At 47.8% G+C, this 14,494-nt stretch overlaps 1 pseudogene; it reads right to left on the reverse strand.

The window, feature by feature from the left end:
* Window positions 1-8,321: 8,321 nt before the first annotated feature.
* LOC150042057 (lysophosphatidic acid receptor 3 pseudogene) lies at window positions 8,322-11,533 on the reverse strand (annotated as a pseudogene).
* Between the last annotated feature and the right edge of the window lie 2,961 nt (window positions 11,534-14,494).

A 14,494-nucleotide genomic window follows, 5' to 3' on the forward strand; every position in this document is an offset into this window, starting at 1 on the left:
AGGGCTTAGCCACTGAGCTTTTTCAATGGAAGCTGCTGCTCTACCACTTGAGCTGCAACTCTACTTCTGGACTTTTTAGGGGTTTAGGACTTGGAGATCAGAGCCTCAGAGACATTCCTGTCCAGGCTGGATTGGAACCAGGATCCTCAGATTTCAGCTTCCGGAAAAGCCAGAGTTATAGGTGTGAGCCACTGGGGCCTGACAGAATGTGTCAATAGTAAGTTGTGACCTCAGTGGACCTGAGTTGCTGGTGTGATAACATGATAAAGAGATTCTGGGGACAGAGGAACCCAGCAGGATCTTAGCACATTTTGGGGGAGATCTTACAGGAAATGTCCAATCTGTAAACTCAATTTCCTCAGGTTGAATGGAAGAAAATTAATAGTGTGTCTCACAGGGAGGGTTGTGGTGAATAAATAAGATAATAAAGTAATTTAACCCAGTGCCCAATACTTAAAATTGAGCTATTTCATAGAATTTTACCACCCATTAGAAAGAATAATATCCCAGCTACTCAGGAGGCTGAGAGCTGAGAATCTCAGTTCAAAGCCAGCCAGTGCAGGAGACTCTTATCTCCAGTAAACTGGAAAAAAAGCCAGAATTGGAGCTGTGGCTCAAGTGGTAGAGCACTAGTCTTGAGCTTAAGAGTTCAGGCACTGAGATCAAGCCCCATGACTAAAATAATAGTAGTAATAATAATAATAATAATACTTTGCTTATTTTTCAATAAAGGGAGGCATCTCAGATCCTGGCACGTGGCTGGCCCCCTCCCCACGCATGCCCCCTATGCGATGTCTGCACTCACATGGCACTGAGGTTGTACGGTGTCCCATGTACCCACTGCCAGTCATTCTGACCACGTAGGTCCCACAAGCCCAGGTAATAAGAGGAATCTTTATCCAGATGCTTGGTGATGAAATCCTAGATCCATTAAAAATTAAAATAAAAGAGGTCCTGGCATTAGAAGACTCAGCTTCAACAGAATTCTTTTTGTCATAACCACTCCTTTTAAACAATTGGGTGTTCTCTCTCTCTCTCTCTCTGTCTCTCTCTCTCTGTCTCTCTCTCTCTGTCTCTCTCTCTCTGTCTCTCTCTCTCTGTCTCTCTCTCTCTCTCCTCTCCTCTTCTCTCCTCTTCTCTTCTCTTCTCTCTTTAATGGTGATGGTACTAAGATTTGAACTCAGGACCTCACACTTTCCAGGAACTCAATTCACCTGTCACTCATCCAGCCCGTTTGGTGTTAGCTTCTCTCACAGGTCGGGATTTGTGCTTTTGTCCTGGACATAATCTTCATTCCTCCATATACCCAGAGTGGCTGAGATTACAGTGATGAGCTACTGTGACCAGTGTGTGTGTGTGTGTGTGTGTGTGTGTGTGTGTGTGTGTGTGTGTGTGTGTTGGTCCTGAGGCTTGAACTCAGAGCCTGGACACTGTCCCTGAGCTTCTTTTGCTCAAGGCTAGCACTCTACCACTTGATCCACAGAAACACTTCCAGCTTTTTCTGTGTATGTGGCACTGAGGAATCGAACCCAGGGCTTTGTGCATGCTAGGCGAGCACTCTACCACTAGGCCATACTCCCAGCCCCAGCCACAACATTCTTATACTTCACCTTTGGAACAATGAGAACAATACACCCCTAGGCCAGGCCTGATAGTTAACTTTAATTGTATGATTCTGTGGAAATATAGGATGATAACTTGATATATGTACATCGCATACCACTAACCAAATTAGATCCATCATATTTCCATTTCCTTAGCAACTTTTATAATTTAGATGTAGCTAAATGACGGAGGCTCAAGCCTCTAATCCCACCTACTCAGGAGGCTGAGAGCTGAGGATCATGGTTCAAAGCCAGCCCAGGCAAAAAAAGTCCAGGAGACTCTTACCTCCAATGAGCCACCAGAAAATCAGAAGTGGAGCTGTGGCGGAAGTGGTACAGTGCCAGCCTTGAGCTGAAGAGCTCAGTGCCTAGGCACTGAGTTCAAGCCCCAGGATGGGCACACACACACACACACACACACACACACAAAATTAAGGGACAAAGGTTGCATATTCTGTGGGGAGAAAGTACCTGCTCATCTTTACTGTTCACCACCAGCAGATGGGCCTGCATCCTCGAACACGCCTTCCTGCTCTCCTTCCACGTTTTGGCATCACCAGACATGAAATAGCAGTGGGAACCAAATGAGTGCCAATTCTTTGGGCAACACCGCCAGGCTTTTCCTTTATTGGGGAAAAAGAGGTCCTTTGATTCCAGTGGAAGAAAATCCATTTAAAGGGGAAAGCCGGGGGCTGGCGCCTCACGCCTGTCATCCAGGTTCTCAGAAGGCGGAGATCCAAGGATCGCGGTTCAGAAAAGTCTGATATCTCCAAGGAAACACCAGAAAACTGAAAGTGGTGCTGTGACCCAAGCGGTAGAGCACCAGCCATGCACAAAAGAAGCTCAAGGACAGAGCCCAGGCCCTGAGTTCAAGTCTTATAACCAACAGAAGAAGGAGAGGAAAGAAAAAAGCTAGATTAAGATTGCCTGACTGGGTGCCAGGGGCTCATACCTGTAATCCTAGCTACTCAAGAGGCTGAGATCTGAGGATCACCGTTCAAAGCCAGCCTGTGCACAGAAGTCCAAGGGACTCTCATCTCCAGCTAACCACTAGAAAACCAGATGTGGCACTGTGGCTCAAGGGGTAGAGTGGTAGCCTTGAGCTGAAGAGCTCAGGGACAGCGCCCAGGCCCAAAGTTCAGGCCCTACCATGAAAAAGAAGAAGAAGAAGAAGGAGGAGGAGGAGGAGGAGGAGGAGGAGGAAGAGGGGGAGGGGGAAGGAGAAGGAAGGAGGCGGAAGGAAGAAGAATAGGAGGAGGAGGGAGAGAGAAGGAGGGGATAAGGAGGAGGTGGTCACGTTTCTATGGTTGGAAGAGGTGGGGCAAAACAATGTTGAAATTGAGGAAGAATTGCTCACCACAACATAAGGTCTCACCGTGGGATAAGGGGCCCAAGAAATGAGAAAAACCCAGAGGTAGAGAGACCCAGAGACGGCAGCGACCAGAGAGCCCAAGACTTCCTGGTCAAATAAACACTTTTATCTGAGTTCATGCAGGGAACATGAATACATGCAAAAAAATAAAGCCTCGATCTGTCACACTCAGAGTCAACACAGAGATTGTGACACGTTTTTCCTTTATTGTTGCAGACAGAAGACTTGCAGATTAGAGAAAGATATGATGAAAGCCAACTAAATCTATGCATTTATTATATGTATTGGGTAGATACATAGAGATATAGATTCCTTAATAAGTGGTATGTGCACAGATTTTAACAACAAATGTCATGGCTGCCCTGCCTCAGTTTCCCCCCAGGCAGGTTCCCCGTGGGGTTAGAACGGAATTGCGGGGCTCAGGCTCTGCTGTCGTGACAGGGTGATTGTGTATTTCCACGCAGCTGTTTAATGCACAGCTGGACACAGAGTGGATTGGTTGGGACCCCAGGCTCTGGTCATCCCAGCTAATCAGCAGGCTGAGACCCGAGGATCACGGTTCAAAGCCAGCAGGAAAGTTCAGAAGACGCTTGGGCAGGAAAGTTCAGAAGACTCTTATCTCCAGTGAGCCACCAAAAATAAGCCAGGGGTGGCACTGTGGCTCACGTGATAGGGCACCAGCCTTGAGCAAAACCACTCAGGGACAGTGCCCAAGCTATGAGTTCAAGCCCCAGGGCTGGCCAAAACAAACATTACTTGTAAAATATCTGCACGAGCAGGGGAATCGTGTGCAGGGAACTGGTATTCTCGCCACCCAGGCTCGTGGGATCACACAAGTGTTTATGTTTCCCCAAGCACACACCCGTGCCCTACAATGACGGAACACGACGACACATTAGGAAATACAAGTGAACGCCGGTGTCGTTTCCCCTGCCTGCAGTCTCAGTGCTTGAATGGTGGAGGCAGGAGGATGCGGGTGAAGGATGCGCTGAACAGAGGATCCTGAGTGGAATAAGGACATAAACAAACCCCAAGAGAAAAGACGGGAAGGAAGGAAGGAAAGAAAGAAGGAAAGAAGGAAGGGAGGAAGGAAGGAAAAGAAGGAGGAGAAAGGATGGGAGGGAGGGACAGAAGGAAGAGGGACATAAGTAGTAAATTAGACAGGAGGTCAGCAAGCCAAGGAATCTTCTGGAAAGAATGTACAAGGCTGCACACACCTCCACTGCAGACTTAGAGATCTGACCAGGTAGGAAAGAAGAGACTGCTCAGGGCCCAGAGTTGTGTAAATTTACTGGTGGAAGGTTCTAGAAGGTTCTCACCTAATGGCTTCTCTTTCTACATCAAGGTTTTCCCCCCTTTGTTTTTTTGTGGGTGTTTTTTTCCTGGTGCTGGGACTTGAACTCGGGCCTGGATGCACTCCCTTAGCCATGTCACTCAAGGCTGGCGCTGTGACATTTTGAGCCCCACTTTCGCTTCTGGTGTGAGTATTATTGTTCTTGTTATTATTAATGGTTGCTTGGAGATAAGAGTCTCTCAGCCCTGCCCGGGGCTGGCTGTGAACTGCAATCTTCAGACCTCAGCTGGGATGACAGACGTGATCCCCCATCAGCCAGCACAGTCACAGGAGTGAAGGGTTCCATGAGAAGGCACCTGGGGGAGTCTAGACGACCCTCGTGGCCGTGGATGAAGAAAGCTCTTGTTGGCAAATCCAGTGACTGGAAATGGCGCACTTTTCAGAGAAAACGCCCTGGTGTGTGACCAGGGCACAGGCGTTCTCTCCTGCCTGGCCTGCGACCTGAAATCTGGGAGACAAAGACGATCAAAACTCCCCAGGCTGGCCCAGGGCCCAGTTCTTCCTCCTCTCCCATTGTGGGCTCCCTGCATCTGCTCACCAGTTCCTTAAAACATGGAAATATGCCATAGACAACATTACACATTGTTTTGCTGACACCAGGACTTGAACTCTCAATTTCCTGGCTCAGGACTGCCACTTTGCCACTGAAACCACGCCTCCAGCTCATTCATTGTCTCACTCATACAAGTCGTGTGGGCTTTTCTGTGTGGACTGGCTTCCAGCCACCATTCTCCATCTTCAGCTTCCTGAGTAGCTGGGATTACAAGAGGGAGCTTTTGGTGCCTGGCCTAAAAGCCAGGGTGAAGGAATGGTTCCATGCGTATTTGTGTGTGTGGGTGGGTGTTGGTCCTGAGTCTTGAATTCAGAGCCTGAGCACTGGCCTTGAGCTTTTTCATTCAAGACTGATGTGATCTACCCTTAAACCACAGCTGTACGTTTTGCCTTTTTGCTGGTTCCTTGGAGATAAGGGTCTCATAGACTTTCCTTCCCCGGGCTGGCTTCGAACCATGACTGTGGACTGGCTTCCAGCCACGATTCTCCATCTTCAGCCTCCTGAGTAGCTGGGATGACAGGCGTGAGCCACCAGCACCCAGCATATCCTGGTATATTTAGATCTAGCTTCTGCCTGTGTGTGTGTGTGAGAGAGAGAGAGCCATTTGTCTTTCTGACCCTGGCTGACCTCACTAGCCATGAGTTTGTCCACGCATTCCCCTGAGCGGGCACGATTGTGGAATAACACACAACCATGACACCACACCACCAGGGGTGGGTCTGTTACTCTTGAAGAAGAATGTCCTGACACACTTCATGCTGCAGTGCCTGCCTCACACCAGCAGGTGTCACCAGTGAGCTGTGTGTAGTTTCCACCATGGGCCTTGAAAAGCCAATGACAAACTCACAGCTGTGGGTTCAAGGCCGCCCCATCCAGCCAGGCCCATGTCTTCTGGGTGTCAGGAAGGTGTAATCCAATCCAAAAATAAACCCCACCTTGCACCTCATTCTGGATGAACTCCTGTGGGAGAAAGAAATCAAGTTCAACCTGTCCACAGAGCCTCCTCTGAGGTTTGCCCAGAGTCTTGACACGAGCTGTCCAGTTTCCACGAGCTGACTTCCACCACCCACTTCTTACCAGCTCTGCCCTGTCCTCGATCATCAAGAGACTCGATTTCCTCACGGAACAGGATTCTCGACTCTCCTGCCACGACTGGAAGTTCATGGAATACTTATAACATTTCCTCTTTGTCTGAAACCAGTCACGCGGGCATGCGTTTCCTGAAATAGGAAAGAATTAGAGAAAAAAAGAAATGGAAGCCAGGTACTAGTGTACACGCCTGTAATCCCAGCCACTCCAAAGGCTGAAATCGAGAAGTACACAGTTCAAAGCCCACCTCAGCCCCCTCCCCAACACTCCATCTCTAAAACTCATCAGAATGAAAAAGTTGGAAGGGGTGCGTGGCCCAGGTGGTAGAGCACCTGAGCTGGGCTACCAGGGGCTCCGAGCTCAAATTCTGATACTCACCTCCCCCTCCAAAGAATAAATAAAAGTACAACAAAATAAACCCCTTACTTGTACCTTTGTCCTGGTGCTTGCTGGGAGAATCTTTCGCACAGCTGCAATCATGGCTTCTACTTTCATTACAATACGTTCTATCATTGGGTCCCTCTCGCATGGAATAGCTGCTTAACTGACTTACTAAGAAATACAATCTATAGAGCAATGCCCATCATATTTCTACAGATATAACTGCATACTCTTCCACTACTTATGTTACTGTGGCTACAGTAAAATTTGCACACACTGTTGTTTCTTGTAGTTGTCTATGAACAGATAAGAGATGTCTTCTTATTCAAACTCATGGAGAAGCCGGGCTTGGTGATGCACGCCTGTAATCCCAGCCACTCAGGAGGCTGAGATCTGAGGATTATGGTTCAAAGCCAGGAAAGTCCCTGAAACTCTCATCTCCAATGAACCACAAGAAAACTGAAGTTGCACTGTGGCTCAAGTGGTAGAGTACCAGCCTTGAGCACACACACACACACACACACACACACACACACACACACCCCTAGAGGGCGCCAGGAGTTTGGTCAAGTGGTAGAGTACCAGCCTTGAGCGCACACACACACACACACACACACACACACACACACCCCTAGAGGGCGCCAGGAGTTTGGCCTAGTGGTAGAGTACCAGCCTTGAGCACACACACCACACACACACACACACACACACACACACACACACCTAGAGGGCTCCAGGAGTTTGGCCTAGTGGTAGAGTGCCTGTCTACCATGTAAAAAGGCTGAGCTTTTTGGCTCAAGGCTGACGCTCTACCACTTGAGCCACACAGCTCCTCTTCCTGCTTTTTGCTGATTCACTGGAGATAAGAGTCTTACCCACTTTCCTGTCTAGAGTGGCTTCGAACTGTGATCATCAGCTGTTAGCCTTCTGTGTGGCTGGGATGACAGGAGTGAGACGTCAACCAGGGCCAGGCTAGACTTCCTGTGTTCAATTAGTGATCTAGGCATGAAATTCATAAAATAAATGATGATTTCATAGAAGTGTTCCAATTCCTGCCTCAGCGGGTGGCACGTGGGCATCTGATTAAAAAGAATGTGTTGAAGTTTTAAGGCTTAAGAAAGGGAAATGACAGGGAGACTTTTTTTCCGGCCTTTATGCAGGGCTGAAGGCGTACCATGAAGTTCACCCACACCTGCTGGCCTTACTGCACCCTCCTGTAGTCACGGCTGGAAACCCAAGGCCCAAGTGGAGCTGTGGCTTAAGAGGTAGAGCACCAGCCTGGAGAGAAAAAGCTCAGGGACAGCGCCCAGGCCCTGGGCTCCAATTCTGGCCAGGGAAGGCGGCAGTTCCTGCAGCATATTCCCAGCTGATGTGGCTGCGGGGACTCAGGCCCTGGGTTCCAATCCTGGCCAAGGGAGGCGGAAGTTCCTGCAGAATATTCCCAGCTGACGTGGCTGCGGGGACTTGGGTCCTGGGCTCCAGTCCTGGCCAGGGGAGGCGGCATTTCTGCAGAATATTCCCAGCTGACGAGGCTGCGGGGACTCGAGCTCCTGATGCTCGTTTCTTGCCAGGTGGTTTCAGGCCAGCCTGGGCATAAAGAAGTCTACAAGACTCAGCCTCCACCAAGGGCCTGGGCTGCGGCTGAGACGACAGAGCTACAGCGCCCCACGCAGCTCTCCTCCTGAGATGGGGCCTCGCTCTCCTCTTCCCCAGGCTTTTCTTGAGAACAGACATCTTTCTTCCCTCCACCTCCTCCATAGCCGGGATGTTTTGATTGCTCTGATTGGTGAAGCGCTGGTCAGGCACCGCCCATGCCATCCTCTGATTGGATGCTGTTTGCAGGGCCCCGCCCACCCTGGCGGAAGTGGGCGGGCCTTCCTCCGGGGCGGGCTCTCGCTCCCCACGAGGACCGGAAGAGGAAGTGGATTCCTCCCGCGAACAGCCATGGCGTCCTCGGTCCGCCGACCCTCAGCTCAGCCCCGGCCCCGACCGGACGACCCCGCAGGGGCTGCGGGAAAGGCGCTGGCTCCGCGGTGAGTGTGGACGCTGGGCTGGTGGTCGGGGTTCTCTCGGGTGAAGCAGGTTCTGGAATGGAGTCCTGAGGCGGGCGGGGGGGGGGGGCGGCGTCCCGGAGCGGCCGGGCTGCAGGACGGAGCCCCGGGCGCCGCGCTGACGTCCCCGGAGGACCGGGCTGGCCGGGCGGGCCTGGAGAGCGGCCTGGACGTCCTCGTCAGCCTGGAGCCTGGCCTCGTCCAGCGGGGCCTCGTCAGCCTGGAGCCCGGGCCTCGTTTCCCGGCTTCGACGCTGGGGGGCGGGCGCCGCTCACACGAACCTCACAGCCGCCCTGGGGACCAGGTGACATTGTGAACAAAAACCTTGACAGGTTCAGTTCTGTCTGTCCGTCTATTTTATCTACCTGCCCACCTACCTACAGGTGCATATGCATAGCGTGTGCCTTTACGCGTGTGTGTGTATGGTTATTACATACATACGTATATATTTATTTATTTCAATTCATCCTTATTTTGCCTTCTAAGAATCTTCCACCTTCAGAATGTTGGAGGTTCACTGGAGATAACAGTCTTACACACTTTTCCTCCACCTCTACCCCCAGTCCTGGGGCCTCAACGCAGGGCCTACGCACTGTCCCAGAGATTTTTCTTTTTTGGTGTGTCATGGGGCTTGAACTTTGGCTTGGACACTGTCCCTGAGCTCTTCAGCTCAAGGCTATCTCCCTACCTTAAGCCAAGCCCCACTTGCTGTTTTCTAGAGGTTAATTGGAGATAAGAGTCTCAGGTCCATTTGTGCCTGGGCTGGCTTTGAACCTTGATCCTCAGATCTCAGCCTCCTGAGTAGCTGGGAGTGCAGACGTGAGCCATCGCACCCAGCTTGTGCCAGAGATTCTTTTGCTCAAGACTTACTTAGCACTCTACTAACTTGAGCCACAGTGCCACTTCCCGCAGTTCCTGCAGTAAAGAGGAACTGAACCTTGATCTTCCACCTCAGCCTCCTCCGGGGTAGCTGGGATGGCAGGCAGGCAGGCAGGCTGGCAGCGTGGGAAAGACAAAAGTGGCTCTTGGGTATGTGGAGATTTGTGCTGCAAAGAAGGGAAATAACCAGGCCACTAGAGGTCAGGCTGTTTTCCCTACAAAACCTTTCAGCTTTTTTATATGGCTTGGAACAGTGGCAGATTCACATAGCAGTGGTGGCTGGCCTGGGAATGAAGATCTATACACCCCAGAACAATAGGCCCTTTTCAGGGCTTTTGAAGTCTGGCGTATAACCAGAGATGGATATATACACCCCAAAACATGAGGCCCTTTTCAGGGATTTTGAAGTCTGGCATATAACCAGAGATTTTACTTCCTTGGAAGAAGAAAGTAGAGGTGAGAGTCAACTTAGTAGGTAAAAAATGTACACAATCCTATTGCAGATTAAAATATAGCACACGCTCTCTCGCTTTTGCTCTCGTTCTCCTTTTTATTTTTTATTTTTTTTATTTTGGCTTTCAGTATTCTGTAGAGGAAGAGGAGGAAGAAACTGGTTCATTTTGTGATCTAGCTCTAGAAAAGGAGAATTTGACTGGTACATTGTGTAGTGTGTGTGTGTTTTCCTGGGACTTGAACTTAGGATCTGGGCGCTGTCTCTGAGCTTTTGTTTTCAAGGCTACCACTTTGAGCTACAGGTCCACTTCTGACTTTTTTTGTGTGATTCATTGGAAATAAGAATCTCATGGTCTTCCCTGCTGGGACTGGTTTGAAACTGCAGTCTTTAGACCTGAGCCTCCTAGGTAGTTGAGATTACAGTTGTGACCCACTGACAATTGATTTGTTCATTTTCTTCTTTTTTATCCTCTGTTTCAGTCTTTGCCATTTAATAAGTTGATCTTATTGTTGTATACTCGAAATGATTGATGATAAATGATTTATGTACACCTTGTCTTTGTGTCTTCTGTATTCTTATTCTGTAATTTATCTCTGTCATTGTTGTACCCAAAGTTCCCAATCCTCCCGAAAGACCACCAGAGTCCACGACCAATGCAAGCAACAAAGAGCAGTTCATTAGCAAGCTCGAGCTTGGTCCTCCTTGCCTTAGAAACCAGTGATGCTTGGAGCCCCGGAGTACAGAATTAGCACAGCTTTTATAGTACAGAATAAACAAGTTAGCTTTTTTTTTTTTTAGTTTCCATCCTCACAGCCTTAGCCTCATGTTTTGGTTAACTTTTACATTGGAACACTCCTTCATTTCTTATCGGCTCTGATGTCACTGTTTTCCACAGAAATTTAGGTCAGGATTGCCTTGCTAGCTGTGGAACACAGCTGTAGTCCTAGAGATTACCTTTGAACGTCCTTGCTAGCTGTGTGAGTCAACAACTGATGGAGCATCTCACAGTTCTCCTGAGAAGAAACAGGAGCTTTCTCAGACTTAACTTCTGCTTAGAAATAACTCTTTACTAAAGTTCATGAAACTTCAAAATTAATTTAGCCTCACATTCCTCCCTCTCACTAGTACATTAATGAGTCAATCATGACTCATTACTGATTGCATTGCCACTTTTAGTGGTTGGTATTGTCATCTAAGAACCATTACCTGAACTGTATTGATCCTCTTCTTTACAAAAATCACCAATCTGATTAACATGGTCACCTTGATTAGTAAGGCAATTAGAGGCCCCAGTAGAGTTGTAATTAATGTTGTCAGCCACGGGGAGGCATTAAACCAAGATTTAAACCATCCTTGGCACCCCTGTTACTCTCTTTTTGGTCAGGTTGCTGTGGACCCACATCCTCATGATTGACATGTGTCTCTCCACAGCAATAGCCAGCTAATTGATCACGAGGCAGTCAGGCTTGTGTCCAGAGGCCCCTGGTAGAGAAACCAGAGGTTGACAGTCAGTGTTTTTGAAACTGGGCCTGTGTTAAACATCAGGAAGACATAGACAATTCCAGCAAAGAAATGGGCAGTGGCTAAGTTAGCCAACAGGTAGTAGAAGGGGAAGTGAAATTTTCTGTTGTTGATCACGGCTGCGATGACCAGAGAATTGGAAAAATAAACAGGCAGAAAAAGGTCCCAACACACAAAACAATCACAAGCTTTGTTCCTGTCCACTCATCTGCAGTGTCAGTGCTGCTCCTATTATCGAAAAAGTTCATGTGTTTATCATAGTGACATTCATTCATTGTGGAGAAGAGCTGAACACCCTAAGACAGTCTTCACACAGTCTTCATTAGTTTCATAGGCGCCCTCCGGCGGCTGAGAGACCCACTTGTGTGGGGGGACAAGACATTGGTCTTCCTCTTGACGTACATGTAGATCCACAGGCACACTACTGTTGGGAGCCGGAGTGTGGAGTCAGACTGACCCATGATTCTGCATAACTCAGTAAGATAACCACACAAAGACAGGAGCTGTCATGTATGGCACCATACCTAGGAACTTTTGAACTGCATTGTGTTGTGAGCTCCCAGACCTTATCAATTTATTGCTTTATTGTTTTATGGCCTTGTCCTGCTTAACTGATCTGAGATTTACCACTTTGTAAAAATGTAACCCCTGGCAGTTCCCTAGTTTCAAGAAAGTATTTAAGGCTTGATTTGGAAATAAATCGGGGCTACAGTCTTAAGCTCATAGCCTTCTTGGGCTGCTGACTTAGGCTGTAGTCCTCCTGATCCCATCTTGTTTGCCTCTTGTCTATTTTTTTTCCCAGTCTTCACCCCCAAGGTCAGGAATTCCGGTTCGCTGCCAGCTGGCTCCGGCACACTACCACCATGATGAAGAAGGCCATGAGGTTGGATACAGTCCAGCCTGGGGGGGAGGGGTTAACAATTGCTAACCGACAGCTGGACAGAATGCTGGCTAGACAGCATTCTTTGGAAGAGCATACAGCATACCCTCCAAGTTCTGCACCCAAGAAAACCCTCACAGTTAGGAAATGTTCATCCAATCATAGTAACCCCTCACATCAGTGTATCAGTTCTGACTCTATTTACATTACTGCATTAACTAACGGCATAGCAACTTTACTCAAGACATACTCATACCTACATACTCAAACCTTCTACGACTTACTTAGACATTCCTTAATTTTTCCCTTTTGAGCAAACATTTAAGACAATTTCTTTCAGATCCTTTTTTATCCAAAATGAACCATTTTTTTTAACTCCTTTTCCAAAACCTTTACTAACCTTTTTTTCTCTTAATTGACTATAGGCCTCATTTACATTTAGTGCCTCTCACCTCTAGATTGTTTAGCACTAGATGGAAAATTTCCTTCATCCATCCAGAGTCACCATGATGGCTGCAAAAAGTTACTTAGGTGCAGTCTCCTTATTTTATTTTTATTTATATGAAATTATACTATTGATTTTTCTGTAAGATTTTCTGCCTGAACTTTTTTTTTCCCCCATGACTTTGTTAGGGGACTTTGAACTTAGCACAGATAGAATGTCCCACCACCAAGGGTTTCTAGTCTTTAGGGAACAGCTGTGGGGTGGTGGAATCAGGCGGATGTGTAGCAGCAGCCTTGTCTCTCAGTAGCTCCAGTAGAATGTCACACCTCCTGCTGGGTGGCCTGCAAATTTCTGCACAGACTGGTTAGAGAAGCTTAACCCAAGGCCTTACTTTGGTGAATTTTTCCAGTGATTTCCTGATTGCTTTTCCTGAGCACACTTGTTTATGCTTGCACCCCATTGGTTTTCAAGACAGTATAAGGCGAGACCCCAAAATAATTTACCGGGGTGACAACTTTTAGTAACCAGATTTCCTTTGAATGAGGCTAGGATTTTCTAGACAGGTATAGAAGACTTGAACCTGTAAACATTTCTTACAAGTGCAGTTTCCGTTCTTGTACATTTGTTACTACTGTTACCCATGCCTCTAATTTATCCTCTTTTTTCCAAAAATGACTCATCCCTTTATCTTAAAGGGGGAGGGGGATTGATGGGCAGAAGATCCATGTTCTGTAACTTTTTCAAGCTGACTCAGGGGTGTTGTTTCTAGGGACCTAAAAGCTTAGCCTATTTTATGAAGGAGTTGCCAGGATTAGATATCAGGAACAACACAACATTTACCAACTGCACAAATCTTTTCTTTGGCTACAACAGTGTAGCTTACTTATTAGCCCCCATTTGCAAAGGCATTTTCCTGATTGTCTGGGGAATCTTAGTTTCTGTGACCCTAACTATGCCTAAGTTATCTATATAAGCCAATATACAGATCAATAGGGACACAACCTCAGGTCCACAAACTTTTTTCCCAGAATTTGTGGCTGGTGTCAACTCAGAATTTGCTCAGTTTGGGCTTTGAGCAAACATGGGATTCAGGATTGTGAACTACCCACTATTACAGATAACTGACAAGTTCCTGCCCAGTTATGGAGTAAATTGACATGGACAGTAGTAAGGCATGCTCACAAACTATTCTATGACCTCCAGGCTCATTACTTTTGAATGGCCAAGCACGAGTGACTCTAGGAGCTGACACCATCTCTGCCATCCAAGCAGAGGCTTTCTGCATCTGGATGCCTCGTTGCCTACCGTCTCCAGGATTTTAGCTGTTGGTTTTTCTCTCCAATTAAAAACAGTTAACATAACACAAGACAAAACACTTAATCAGACAAATCTCATGCGCATCCAGGCTGTAAACCTGAGGGATTTGGTGTCCCTCCAAAATGTGGACTCCACGTCCCACTAAGACAGGAACTATCAGACAACAGATGGACACAACAACGCATCCCTCCTAAGGATAGTCCCCAGTACAGCCTGGATGGAGCTATCAGACAACGAGACGGTCTCAGACTTAACTTCTGCAGAATGGAGGCTGCTTAGAAATAACTCTTTACTGAAGTTCATTAAAGTTCAAAATTCATTTAGGCCTCACAGGGCCCCAGAGGAGGAGGATTTTTAGGGGTGTGTTTGTTTTACACTCAACTTCCCTATAACCCTTTAAAGTAGGTAAAAGTTATTTTGTATTTTCCACCCAAACTCCACACAGGACCTTGAAAATGTCTCCTCTATCCACTGCTGCTCACGCCTGTTATCCAGATCCTCAGGAGGCTGGGAGCTGAGTGTGGAGGTTCAAAGCCAGCCTGGGCATGAAAGTATGTGACTCTTATTGTCAACGAACCACCCGAAAACGGGAAG

This window comes from Megascapheus bottae, chromosome 37, assembly GCF_031878675.1.
Source record: "Megascapheus bottae isolate mThoBot1 chromosome 37, mThoBot2.hap1, whole genome shotgun sequence".
NCBI lineage: Eukaryota > Metazoa > Chordata > Mammalia > Rodentia > Geomyidae > Megascapheus > Megascapheus bottae.